The sequence below is a fragment of the Harmonia axyridis genome, chromosome 5, assembly GCF_914767665.1.
Source record: "Harmonia axyridis chromosome 5, icHarAxyr1.1, whole genome shotgun sequence".
NCBI classification, from domain to species: Eukaryota; Metazoa; Arthropoda; class Insecta; order Coleoptera; family Coccinellidae; genus Harmonia; species Harmonia axyridis.
This window is the reverse complement of record NC_059505.1, coordinates 9,818,071-9,833,344: the sequence shown is the minus strand read 5'-3', so window position 1 is coordinate 9,833,344 and position 15,274 is coordinate 9,818,071. Positions and strand designations below refer to the sequence as shown.

The following is a 15,274-nucleotide window of genomic DNA, read 5'->3' as shown; positions in this document are numbered from 1 at the left end:
TTTGTGCCTTTTGAATGGAATTCTTCTCTCTTCTGTTCATATGGGTTGTGCATTCCAGATGTTTCTCCTCTTAATCCGCCTGAACTACCTTTTATTCCTTTCCCGTTTATATTAGGCTCCATGATTTCATTGGAATTCTTAAACCTTGAGGAATTAAAAAGTTGTGAAATTTGTTTGTTTGTCATTTCAGCTGCTTTAAATATTTCGATGGCTTCATTCGAGTTCATATCCTTTGTTCGTAATAAACAATCTGTAACGAATTTATCTCATATTCTTCGAATTAATTCGTCCCTTATCAGACTATCTGTTGAGCCTGGTTTATATTGGTATAATTACAAGTAGAGTGCTCATTATTCCACTAGCAGAATAATGTAAACAAGTTGTACTAGTGACAGCAGAATATGTACTAGATACTGCAGGGATGAGTAATGTGGATAGCACATGTGGAATAGTACACTCCACTATATCACCCCCACTTTTACGATCTAACCTCTACTCTTAGGACTAGAAGAACGGAAATCGCCTTATAACTGATGAATTATTTGTTTTCATTCCAACATTCGTGACCCCATGTCTGACGAGACTCTATAGCAGTAGCGTAACATAATTTGATTAATTTCGTAATTATCAATTGATGCTCGAAAATACTTCACAATGTGATTTACTCAAAAAAATTCTTTCGTGCTTCAAAATAGTAAATGTTTTTCTGAGTTCAATAATTTAGCTATTGTGAAGTTATGTAGAAAGGATTCCTGATAAAGCATTCCACAATCAAATCAGGATTCTCCACGCCTATGGCTAGCACACACAATCGATTGTGATTGTTGAGCACAAATGTTTACTTTCAGTTCCTTCTATCTATATTCTTGCCTCTACTCTACTGGTTTGTTTGTTGACTATACCAATGTGAACAAACAAATTTTAGTTTAAGTGAAGGATAGTGTGCCTTCTAAGCTGCTTGTGAGCTTTAGTGCTTCGGTCATTCTTTAGTTAAAACATTTTATTTACTTCTGGGTCTTCTAGAGCGAGTTGTTCAAAACTATTAGTATTATTATAAATGATACAGGGTTTGACTATAAACTCAAAAATATTGAATGTTGTCACAGAGAAAAATATTATAAAATACAAATAATAAAAAAAAAAAGGAAAAAACAAAATTCGAGCTGATGACTGAAAAAGAACACAAAAAAAAATTAATTCACTTTCACAATCACACAGCATTCAGCCAAAATTGTTCTTGAAACTGTTCACAATAGGCACACAAACTATCTCGGTCGGCAATCTCTTCCAAACCTTGAATACTCTGTTGGAAATGAAGTACTTCCTAGTGGTGGTAAAGAATCTCTCAAGTGAGGGTTTGAACGTATTTGCATGTCTTCTGAGGTTATTCGAGTTGAGCACAAAAAAAGACTGAGGTCACAACCGAAGACTCAATGTAGGTAGTGATCTATAAGTTTATGAGATCCCCCTCAACCTACTCAACGAGAACCTGGTGATATCCAAAAGAGCTAATCCACTTTCATAGACTGGACTCATAAAGCCCAATTGTTTTCCTTTGAGCTGATTCTAATAGAGTAACATGCTCTCAATATATCCCTTAACCAAATTATTTTTTCCTATTAGTTTTGTCCTCTATAACTTCCTCAACTTAATTTGGTAGATGAATATTTTTGACAACGGCTCAATATTTTAGCCTAAACTTGCCTAACATGATTACAGTCACTCTAACAAAATGAGCATAATAGAGTATTTCAGAAAAAAGTACAATAGTGAACTCTACTACTAATTATTATTCCAATGTAAACCAGAAATTTCAACATGCAAATTTTGTAGATTAACCAAATTTGCATGATCTACGTGAAAAAAGTTCGACATGCAAATTTGGTCAATTCACAAAATTTGCATGCTGAACTTTTTTCACGTAGATTGGTCACAAATTAGTCCATCAATTTTTTTTGTATGATTTTTGTCTTGTGGATTCGAAAGTATGGAAATAAGAAATTCACAAAAATCATGAAGAAAAAAAAAACGCGATCAAATTAATCTAGTAGGTCTGACTTGTTAACGTGTGAAATGATAAATTAGCCGTCATGAAGAAGAAAAGTTGCTCAATTTGGCAATATACTTCCATGTATATGTTTTCAAGGTCCAGGCTAATAGACATTGGTGAAATTTGCTTGATCCTATCAAAATCATCATCCAAAAAAGTAGATGTATGTTATGCTTGACCTTTCAAATAGTTCTCTCACAAGTATAAACATTCAATTATTGCGATGCTTCAAAGGTGTGCTGTGTGCCATAATTATAACAATTATAATGTTCGAATAAAAATATTGTATTCTCGGCATATAAATATCTAGTTTGTACAAAAAATTATGAAAACAATTTATTTGGAATCAGGTGTTTTTGAGCGTTTGTTCATTCGTGCACCGATGGGAACCACATAGCAGAATTAGGAATTCATACGCAGAAAGAATGAGATTTATCATGATTAGGGAATCCAATCCCGCAAATGCGGGGTTCCTATAAAATTCTGCGGGATTTTTCATGCGGGATTCAATATTAAAATTGCATATAAGACAAAAGAAGCGCAAACGTATCTTGAAAAGTCCCAGAAAGTAATAATATACCATTCATAAGTTACGGACGAAGATGCAACACTAGTTAGTGCTGAAACGACTCAACTATTCATGATCAGTAACTTGGAAAGTCATTATAACTTGACATTGAGTAAAGAAATGGTTAAAGCTTTACTTTCAAGGATAAAAGAGCGCCGTCCATCAATGACATGTATGGTACCATATTTGGAAAACCCAGGCAAATATCTGAAATTTCTGGGATAACAATCAATGTCTACAAACGGTCAAGAAGATATACAGGGTGTTTCCTAAACATGCGGCAAAAATTCAGGGGGTTGTTCCTTGGACTATTTTAAGCATGTTTTGTCCTTGGATGATTTTTGAAAAACCTCTTTGTTTCGAAGATACAGGGCGAACAACATTTTTCATATTTTTAAAATTAATAATAGTTTAAATAAAAATGCGTACCGCACTGTGTTTACTAAGTAGGTACAATTTATTTTTAAATTTGTTTAACAACATTCCAATTACTAAAAACGGCCAGTTTTTTGACTAAAAATTGATAAGTGCAGATGGTAAAGGAATACAGATTAAACACGGTTTTCATTTGAATTCGTTTGCTGGGTGTAACTTAATAAGAAATGATCCTGGTGTTTTTGAAAGGGTTCGGCAGTCAATGAGGAGAAGATTGGATGCTTGTATGCTGGCTAGAGGTGGTCATTTTCAACAGTTTTTGTAGGTTGAGTTGAATTTTCATGTAATTTTTCATAATAAAATGTTATTATCTGAAATTTTGTTTCCCCTATATCATCGAAACAAATAGGTTTTTCAAAAATCATCAAAGGACAAAATATTCTTAGAATAGTCCAAGGAACAACCCCCTGAATTTTTGCCGCATGTTTAGGAAACACCCTGTATTTGTACTTCATAGCAAATCAACTAAATGAAATTAAGAGTTTGACTGACAGGCTACAAATAGAGACGTCTTTAGAAGACAAAACACAATCCCAAACCGAAGACCATTCCACTTATGCTGATGAGGATAAAGTACCTTTATCTAATCTAGCAACGAGACATGAACCATGGCCTTTGAATTCAGAAGAGGAATCGAACTGCGTGGGTGCAAGAATCACTTCTTCTATGGCTGTACGAGCACGAGTACGTACACTTGACCAGTTACTAAAACATGAAATGAACCTTTGTGAATGCAGATGGAATATAGGTACGGGTACATACTTAGAAGCTGTTTACAACACCGACCCTCGACTTTATTTGCACCAATTACAGACGCTCAATTTTGAATAACAAATGGTTTCTAATTGGAAAAACTGTGAAACAGCATTTGTCGGTAGATTTTTTGAGTTTAACCAAGGCAAAACTTGACAGCTGTTGCCATGAAATAAACACTTTTATGTTATAAGTAAGCTTTTAATACCATAAGACCTTGTTATGAGCATGTTCAATAGGTTGAATACAAAGAGTATATAAACTGTGTCCGTAAAGTATGGAACAAATTCATTTTTAGCTAAACAGAACATTTTAAGAAATGATCCTGAAACACGTCGATTTTTGATTTTGATTTACCGTATTTTAACATAATAATCTAATATACGGGTCAATTACTTTCGAGTAATGACATCACCTTATTTTTTTTCAAATGGAACACCCCCATTTTGTCTCAATTTTCAGATTACTCTAGCTGAGCTGATTCCAAAAATGTATCTCATGTTGATTCCATTTGGTACAGGGTGGACAAAAATACAATAGTTTTGTGTGTGCTTTTAAAGTAACACGTAACATTCCTTATTAGTGAAATCAACAATATTATCAAAAATACTTATTGTCTAACGGCAATTGGTTTAAATGTAACACCCTGTAGTTCGTTACATTTTTAGATTAATAAAAATGAGCTGTTTTCAAAGATGTTTGGTACTTGTGGTCTAGCAGACAGAATAAAAAAGAAATTATTTCTTATTAATTAAAAAAAAACATAGTCGTCTAGTTTTTTGTGAAATGTCATTATTTGTTCAGTAATTTATTGGTGTTCAATGACAGTTTAATACTACAATATTTTTGGTATTCCTGAATATTTTAATTCTTGCTTGAATTTAATTTATTATTTTTGTCCACCCTGTACCAATTAGAATCAACATGTGATACATTTTTGGAATCAGCTCAGCTAGAGTAATCGGAAAATCGAGACAAAATGGGGGTGTTCCATTTGAAAATTAAGACGGTGACGTTATTACTCGAAAATAATTCACCCTGTATATTAGATTATTATTTTAAATACGGTAAATTAAAATAAAAAATCGACGTGTTTCTGGATTATTTCTTAAAATGGTCTGTTTAGCTTAAAATGTATTTGTTCAATACTTTACGGACACATTGTATATCGTGCATACAAATTTTAAAAATGTTTTCTTAATTTAAAATTCCTTAATTTAATTGTTAACAATCCCGCATTCTTGCGGATCCGCGGGATTGATAATTTTTATCCCGCGAATTTGCGGGATTGATATTTTGGTGCGGGATTGAATTTCCTATTGACTACTAATTATTATATCAATGTTAACGGCTTCAAATCACCAAATTTGCATTTTAAACTTTTTTCACGTAGATCGGTCACAAATTAGTCAATCAGTCAATTTTTTATTGAATGACTTCATTTTGTCATTCGGATTAGAAAGTATGGAAATGAGCAATTCGCATAGATCATGAAAAAAAACGCTATCAAATTAATTCAGCAGGTCTGACTTGTTCACGTGCGAAACAGTTAATTATACCCTCTTGACGGATTAAGTTGCTCAATTTGGCAATATACTTCCATGCATATATCTTCAAGGTCCAGGCCAATAGATAATGGTAAAAATTGCTTGATCCTATCAAAATTATCATCCGAAAAAGTGGATGTATCATATTGATGAATTGACAGATAAAGCCGTGGCGGAAAGTTCGGAGTACCAACATAGAATAATAAAATATAACCATGAAAACTGTGCGTTTCTGATATATTCTCGCACGATTTTGTTCTACAAGATGTGGAAGAATGAACGGAATAACCACAGAATTAGAGAAAGATATTTCTGAAACTATCAAAATCCACCAATAGATTCCACAGAAATGAGAGAAAACTACTAATAAATTCATACTGGCGAATGCCAGTCTCTCGACGCTCGAGGAATCCCCTTATTTAGTCTTAGCACGCACGAAATTGCAGAAATATATGACATGCGACGCGTGCATATCAAGCTCAAGTAATATCAGTACAATATCAAGTCAAGTCTAGCTCAAGTATGTAATTTTTCACGAGCTTGATTTATAAGTAAATTAGTTGATTAAAATGTTAAGCTACTCATCTTGGTGAATCCCTAATTCTTGTGTTAACTCAATTTTAAAAAGGTTCATGCAAAATACGGTGAAATATCGTTTGTGGAATGTGGAATTCCCAAGATTGACAAAACTAGGTTTTTGTCAACACTACTGGCTTCAGTTGCAATATTCCAAGTTGTTCCTGAGCGACGCACATGTTTTCGATTCTTCACAACACTAACTGCCCCAACTCTCAACAGCTCAAATTTGACCCCCAGTTTTACTATTGCTAGCCGAGAAGGTGCATGAAGACCCAAAAATTCTTTAGTTTTGGGAACTGAGATCTGAAAATAACAGCTTCAAGAGTGAAAGCTGCAGATAGCAGGATATTCAAAATGAAACCTCTTCTTGGAAAACCCTATGCAATTCATACTCTTCCAGAGTGTTCAATTGTATGTTCTATTCACCTTAAAAAAGAACTACACTGAAATCGAAACTTCGGCAATTTTTAACTGAAAGATTGTCCAAATTCCTGACAATATTTCTATGATATAATAAGCACCTTTTTCAAATAGGTATGATACCAAATTACGGGAAATCACAAAGCAAATATAACATCGATAATAATCAATATAAAAACCCAATTATAGACGTAATCCAATAGAAGAATAAAAATCAAGAGATAAACAGCCTATGTAGGTACACCTTAACAGACAGTATTGAGGCCTCGAAAAAAAAAACAAAATACAATACGGTGTGTCAATGTTTGTGAAATTGTTTTTAAATTATTCCATCAAAATCAGTGCTCATTGTGAATTTGTAAAGAATTCATGGATCGTCCATGAATTATTTATTCAATTTATCGACTCATATATTATTTGTCGTATTTTCGACAAATTGTATCGTGTGAACAAAATTCACTTTCAATTTTGTCTGCAATAATACAAACATGAGTAAATATGGCATAAAAAATTTAAAAAAAAAACACACATTTTTCCGTTATAACCACTTCATTGTATAATTATTTTTGGGAATCCTTATATATCCTTATCGGTATTCTCTGTGAAGATAATATGGGATCAGAAAAATGTACACACCATGAACGACATCGAAAGTTCTTCATTGTGAATTAGAAAATAAAATAGGGTGCATAAGCACTAGAAAAAATATTATTTTCTTCAAGGCTAGTTCTTACTTTTTCACGAGATTCGAAATATTTTCACGAGAAATCAGAATGTTATTTACGAAAAGAATAAACTTCTCAGTTGAACTGAATATTATATTATTGATGTACTTATTAATATTCATACTAAAATGATCATATACTATAATTCCATAAAGATCATCTGTATTCTAACCTTACAATTAGATTAGCTGTAAAATTTTAAATTATCTGCGAAACGAACGAAAATATTGATAAGCACTCACCAGCTGATACACAAGGTTCCGAACTGGACAAGTGCGCTATCGCATTAACTCTTCCAAAATAAAGTCCAATTATACAATATTTATAAGTCACTGGACGAGCGGAAATTAAAAACATACATTCATTAATATCGGGAATATATCTTGAGGAACCGAACGAACACGCGTTACACAAGGATGATACGATAAATAATTCAATGTCGGATAAAGAATCGGATGAAGTAAAAACGACAACTGCCAACAGCAAATTTCTGTTTACTTCTGACAATGAAGTCCGCAAATACCGAAGCTCTTATCCGAGTTGATAATCGAATTTCGAACTTTGAATGAATCTGTTCCTTTGGCCTTGCCGTATCGAAATTTATATCACAGCCAAATCGAATTTGAATATCGCGCAAAAAATCTGGTGAAAAAAATCGATAATATGGGAATGCAATTATTTTAATTGCTTTTAACATACACGGCAGTAAAAAATAGATATAACACGAAAAATATTTCAGAACGTTACTTTGAAATATTCAGGCGATAATCAAGTCCGGTTGCAATTCTTTGAAGTTATTCTTATTTATTCCTAAAATCAAAAAAAAAAAACATAATGATCACTGTTCCATTATCATTCGTTCAAAAGATTACATAGGGACTACTGGAGTGTTGCAACTTCAGGTCTTGCGATGCTTTAGGCTATAAACTGATGAGCAACTGAATTATATAAAGGGTGTTTTTTTTTCGAGGTATATTATTTTAAGTTGGCATTACTGTTCAAGATGGCGACCGATTTAACAGCTGTCAAGTGATTTATTCTCAGTTTGGTTTGGCAATTCATCATGAATGGACTCACGCCTGAACAACGCTTGCAAATAGTGCAATTTTATTTCGAAAATACTGGTTCTGTGCGGAATACATATCGCGCACTACGTCCATTTTATTTTGCTTAGCGATGAAGCGCACTTCTAGTTGAATGGCTACGTCAACAAACAAAACTGCCGCATTTTGAGTGAAGCTAATCCTCAAGTGTATGTCGAAACACCGTTACATCCAGAAAAATTGACTGTTTGGTGCGCTTTATGGGCATCATTGGTCCGTACTTCTTCAAAAACGATGATAGCCAGAACGTTACAGTCAATGGTGATCGGTATAGAGCCATGATGACTAACTTTTTCATTCCTGAATTGAACAACCATGATGTCCAATAGCTGTGGTTTCAACAAGAGGGCGCAACATGTCACACAGCTTGTGCCACAATCGATTTATTGAAAGACACGTTTGGTGAAAGCCTAATTCCACGTTTCGGACCTGTGAATTGGCCTCCAAGATCTTGTGATTTAACACCACTAGACTACTTTCTGTGGGGCTATGTAAAGTCATTGGTCTATGCAGATAAGCCACAAATCCTTGACCATTTGGAAGACAACATTCGCCGTGTTATTGCCGATATACGGCCCCAAATGTTGGAAAAAGTCATCGAAAATTGGACGTCCAGATTGGACTACATCCGAGCCAGCCGTGGCGGTCATATGCCAGAAATCATATTTAAAATGTAATGGCACAAGATTATCTTGCGGATAAATAAAATTGATATCAATCGAATAATCAATCGTTGTTTTATTGCAATTTGAAGTTCTATAGCTAAAAAAAAAAAACACCCAATTTGAACAGGACCTTATAGTGTTCTCTGTATTTTTGGATGAATTTCTGAGTTGAATATCATGGTTCAAATCACGATATTTTCTGTTTTTATTAAATTTTCTGGTCAATCCCTTGAAAAAGATTTTTATCTCATTTATACCTTTTTAGAAAGCAAATAGAACAAGGAATTGATGTATGTAATTTATGCACCGAGTTCCATTAAGATTTTTTAAGTAGGTAATGCACAACTGATTTCAAGAAAATATACAAAAAAAAAGTTGTGAACACCAGTTATTTCAAAGATAGTATAAGTTTTGGGCGACCAAAATTTCCAAACAAAAATAGAATTGTCGCCACTTAAGACCAATTATTTCTAAGTAAGTATATGTTTTGGAACTTTGACAAGGGAATTGAAAAAACCAATGTTACACGATGTAATATGTATGAGTAGAATCGTTTTGGAAATGTTATATGTTGTGGTATGAAATAACTTAGATACTCGTATAGGTAATACCTACCTATAAATTTTAGAGCCGATACTATTATTCACTTGGTAGCTTTTCTATTTATTCATTTGGATGTGTTAAAGGTGAATAAATTGTTTAAAATTACTTTTTCGCTCATTATCATAACATAACTTATTCTGAATGGTGAAACTTCGTGAAGTTAAATGCATTGTAGAACTTGACTGTGTCTTCAAACTGATAATGAATAGATCATAGATAAATGGTAACGAGTAATTCAATACTAAAAAAAATACATTTCTAACAATTATGCGAATATTTTGAACTTGGAGTCGTCACATTGGGAAAAGATTAGAATAAGACCAAATTATTTATGATTTGTGTTGAACATGAAAGAAATCGCTTAATGCTATCGGCTTTTTTTTTCACAATTTTCGTTTAATTTTAAATTTCTTATCAGCTAACATTCTACCTTTGTCTAAGCATTTACATTTGAACAGAAAAAAACCTATTAATGATCAATTTGAACTCTGTGAGCTTGCAATCTGATATAATTGACGAAAACGTTCTCTGTCACAGCTGCTGAATTTTATAATTCTCTTTGAATTTCAGCTACGCCTTCAACAAAATTTTCAACAAGGTTTTTTGACGACATACTGACTTTTTGAGCGCTCGTCCATCTTGCAGAACGCACTCTCATTTTGTCACAATGTTTGCAATATTTTTTTCGAGCCGGAATAGTCGCAATCGTCACTGATGACGAATCTGTCCTCAAATTTGATCCTATCCGTCCGTTTTGAGGCCTGTAAAAAGCTAGTGGGTAGATAATAACTGGGGACCAGATCTGAAGAATAAGCTGGGTGTTCGAGCAGTTGGAAGCAGTAGCGTACACGAAGGGGGAGATAAGGGGGATATATTCCCCAGGAGGAATATCCATTATAAGTTATAACACTCAATTTTTTTGTTGTTTTTGTTTTTTATGTTCTGTTTCCCACGAAAGGAGATATCCTGTAATGTTCAGAGAACATCGTGAGAACCAAGGAAAAGAAGGTAGGAATTGGTGTTCTTTTTGAATTTATGAAGGTTATATGCCTCGGGGAACACCTCCCTAGGCAATGTGTTCCAGAGCCTTGCTGTTCGTTGGATGAAGGAGTCTTTGAGGAGATGTTCTGCAGGTCTCCAACGCGACCACAAAGGGGTGTAAAGACTGAACTTGACGGGTTAACCTCGAAGAGACTGCCAAAGGAGGAACGATCTTTGATAGTTCAGAAGAGCATCGCCCATGAAAATATCTATAAAATAGAGACAGATCGCTTACTTCTCTACGGTGTTCCAAAGTGGTGAGCGAGTTTGTAAGCTAGGCATCACCGACGAGACGAATTGCCCTTTTTTGGACAGAATCCAGCAGTTTCAGAACATGCTTAGGTGTCGCACTCCAAACATGGGAACAGTATTCCAGGACAGGTCGGATCTGCGCCTTATAAATATCATAAGTAGCTGACTGAAAGTGAAATAGCACTTAGCACGAAACAGAAAACCAAGTTTTTGGGATGCACTTTTGGCAACTGATCTCACGTGATCTTCCCAAGAAAGGTTATTGCTGATAGTAATACCAAGCATCGAGATGGATGACTTCAAGGGAACAGTCACTACTGACAAGCTTATGTTGGGCATACTGAGATCGGCCTTTCTAGAGAAAAGACATGCTTGTGTTTTGTCTGCATTGAAATCCACCAAGTTATTAGATCCCCATTCAAAAATTAACGCCAAGTCCATATTTATGTTATTAACATTTCTTCCTCGTTCGTTACTGATTTGGCGGGCTGGTATTGGAGCCCTGGAAGAGAAGGCGGTATGGAGGGTACTATCATTCGCAAAACTGTGTACTGGACATGAAGTAGCTTCCAACAGATCATTGATGTGAAGTAGAAATAGTGTTGGTGCTAGAATTGATCCCTGCGGAACACCAGCATTTATGATTAGAGAGTCAGATGAAACTCCATCGACAACCACATGAAGAGATCTGCTCGAGAGAAAACTTGCTAGCAGGGAACAAAGCTGAGGAGGCAAGCCATAAAATGAAAGTTTGGCGAGGAGTCCCTGGTGTCAGACTCGATCGAATGCCTTGGAGATATCTAGTGCCACGGCTAAGGTTTCACCATATTTTTCAATAGAAAGCTGCCATAAATGTGAGACGTAAGCGAGCAGGTCACCAGTTGATCTTTGATGACGGAATAATCTAATTGTGCAAAAATTGAAAAATTGAATCAACGAATTCATCAATCAGTACTCATTGGTTATATCAAACGGCTCCATCAGATCTGACAGTCGTCGGCATAATCATTATTCACTTACAGTCTACAAATGCCAAATTGATGATAAACAATCGTGTAAAAATTAATGAGATCCTGAAGTAAGAGCTTCGAACTATTCGAATTGAATCGGATGCACCCCTCTGATAGCAATTTCTCCATTTTTTTGGACCAAGAAGTAAATAAATAATATCATATTATATCTAATCACCTCTTTGTCGGCACTTTCAATTCTATTCCTTGCTGCGTTAACATTTTCACTCGCAAAGATAGGTCAGTAGGTTCAGTATAATCTGTTGATTAGTTTGAGGTGGATGACGTGAAATTTTAAAATCTTTTTAATTTACTTTTATTGTGTGTTGCATGATCTCAAAACTAATCAAAATCTCATTATGAGATAGAAAACTTCTTCGAAAAACTTCTTGAAAAGAAGGAAAATTAATGCAGGCGAATCTTCAAGTTTTTCGCAATTGAATACAATATACAACAGCTGACACTTCGACAGGTGAAAATCAATATCAAGAAGTGTCTGTAAATTCAAAGGACTTTGGAACGAATAGCCAATATTTTTTTTCGTTTATAACTCTTCATCCGCCCAAGGCGTATGTCTGGGTAAGCCACTGGTTGGATCGGAAGTGCAATTCGTACAATTTGTCCATGGTTTTTGTAGATTTTTGACAATGGTTTTTGTAATTTCTTTGTTTAATCGATCCAATAATATGCGATGTTTTTCTACCACTATCCTTGAGGTACAAACTGAAATTTTTCTGTTACAAATAGTTACTAACGAGTTACTAACGAATGCAAAAAAAAAATTTTGATTTTCGAAAAAGTGGATACTAACTTCACGGACAATTTTTGCAACAATTCTTAGAACTTGAACTGACTCTTAATAAGCTATATTTTTGGTAATGGTAACTGTTGAGGTCATATGTGGGATAAAAGAGAAAGAAGGCTTCAAGAACAAAGGATCTTAATGAAAGATGAATATTAAAAAAAGCATAACTCCCAAATATAGAGTGAAAGGCCTTTGCGGTAGAATATAGATACTTTATTCATTATCATCATAGCAAGGACGTAGATATGACAGGGTACTAGGGTACTTAAACCCCCCCCCCCTAAATATAAATTTCGGAATTCTTGTCAAGACGACGAAGGAAAATTTTTCCTTAAAATGGACCAATAATCATTTTAATTTTCTTTTATTGGGCACGGCAGTTAAAATTTTCTTTTATGTATCCGCTTTGTCACCCCATGTTTTTCCATCTGTGATATTAACATTCGTCATCGGTATACACTTAGGTACTTACCGTTTTTTGAATCATTCTCGTCTCGCATTTTCAAAACTGCAGTTGCAGTTTGATAAAATAATTTGTGTACCTGAAAATTTGATGATACCACCCCCCTTATGTGATGCACGTCCTTGCATTACATGAATATACGTTTTCAATTTCATGTTCATGTTGTGTTAAATTTCAGAGAAATTCATTTTTTCAATGTGATTTCCTTATTTCTTTGCTTTAACAATTCATGAACGGTATTCTTGGATTGGTATTGATTATATTGAATCAAATTTCATGCAAAAAGTCTGGATGGCAATTGAAATGATTTTCATTCGAATCTTCAATTCTACACATTCCAAACAAACGTAGTTGAAAAAGTCATTTTACTCCGATAAAAATCAACTCACTTGAGTAAATATTGATTCTAGAAGTTCAATTAATTTTTAAGCGATTCGATAATTATGTTTTAACAATTTCCATTGTTTTTTATGAAATTTTAATCCGAAGGGAAACAAGGTCAAAATCATTCAAGTTAAATTGTTTTGATATTTGAAGGAGTTGAATAATATCTGAATATTTTCCAAGATCAGAGGTTGTTCTAAATCCATCAGTTAATTTAGCATCATATTCAATGAAACGAGATGCTGTCTAATCACTTCATGACTTCATTATAGACAAATAGAAATAATCTAATTCATGTAGTATGCGATATAATCTTTAATTTTTCAAATATGTATGGATATGTGTACCTAAGCATTCATTGAATCGCATAGAACTCTCATTATGATCACCCAATTTTTATAATTTTCATGGACTTTGATTATGTTCGAAAAATAAGAGGAATATAGTTTGACCTAATTTTATAAAACAATCTTATACAGAGAGACTTCTCATTCATATCATCACTCGAAGATGATATGAACGAAATTAAAAAAAAATTATCTTCATCCCGTATTATGAAATCTATCAGAAACCTAATGCACAATCGATTTTATAGTCGTTGATGGTGATGAAATATTTCTCAAAGATAAAGAACATACAAGTAGGAGAATATAGTTTTCATATTTTTAGTAAATCCAAAATAATCAGTAGATAGTTATACCACAAATCATTAAATTTTTCCGATGAAAGTATGTAGATTTATTTTACATAAAACTGAATTTCAGGATGACTAGTGTTTTCTTAAAACAACTCAGTTGAGTTATGACATTAAGAGATATGAGATAAATTAATCATGAGTGGAATGTTAATAAATCATTTCCAAAAAGACATGAAAAGTAAGAAATCTGAAATGATGACCGAATTACTGATATTGATTTGTCCTTGAAATGCCATATACATCTGAAAGCACTAAACTTGACAAGCCAATTAGACAAGAGTCAAGTTTGAACATCGATAATTCGAGCATGACTAGAATCCCTGATTGATTCTTCAAACAAGAGTGTGAAATGGTCTAAGAAATATCGATGTTTTCACTATCTATCTCAATGGTTGAGATAAAACTGTCTTACCAGTAAATTATGGAAAAAAACCTATCGAACAAAACCTAAACCCTTCTTTGTTTTCTTCTATGAAAAATCTGAATTTCGGAAGAACTTGGAGAATATGATTGAAAAATGAATTCACTTATATCGTCATGATATTCATTCTCAAGCTTATGTCAAAAATGGAGCTTATTTGCCGAATATATTGTTCTGAACATTTTCTGTTCATAGATTTAGATTTGAAAATTTTGTCCCGGTAGTCAGAAAATTTTCGAATTCAACCGTCAGCATATGTTCGCCTCATCGCCACCTTTTTTTTTATAACAATCCCATTAACTCATGAACCGTTGAGTTTTCACCCAAGGTATGGCATATTGTCGAAATTGTAGTCAAAAAAGCTATCTAATGATGCAATAATATACTGGGTGTGCCATTCGAAATAAGGAAGTAGTAGTCTGTTTGCGGTATAACCGGAAGTTGTGGAGATCTGAAAATATTTTAGGGATAAAGATCATTGTCTCAAACCCCAATATTAGTGTTCCATAAACGTCTAATAGGCCTTCGCGGTGAATCACCCTGTATATGAAATGGAATATTTGCTGTGAAAATGCATCTGGTTACCACAGTGATAACATTTGATATTATCAAAATTGCTAGCACCATCCAATATGACATTCGATACGAGGTACTTGAAGGCGTTTATTCAATGTTTTTCATTACCTTCACTGGAACTTTTTTATTGGCAATATACACATCCTGAAATCCTGAATATCTTTGTATTTCAAATCG

At 33.9% G+C, this 15,274-nt stretch overlaps 1 protein-coding gene across 2 annotated transcripts in view; it reads right to left on the bottom strand.

Annotated features, from left to right (window-relative positions):
* Nucleotides 1–15,274, bottom strand: part of LOC123679879 (protein peste-like) — a 42,624-nt gene that overhangs the window by 24,038 nt on the left and 3,312 nt on the right. The window contains exon 1 of one of the 2 annotated variants that reach the window (XM_045617417.1): nucleotides 7,320–7,623. The exons of the other annotated variant lie outside the window; for it this stretch is intronic. The gene's annotated coding sequence lies outside the window, so the exon portion shown is untranslated. Of the gene's footprint in view, nucleotides 1–7,319; nucleotides 7,624–15,274 lie in introns of those variants that run through there. 2 annotated transcript variants of the gene reach the window in all.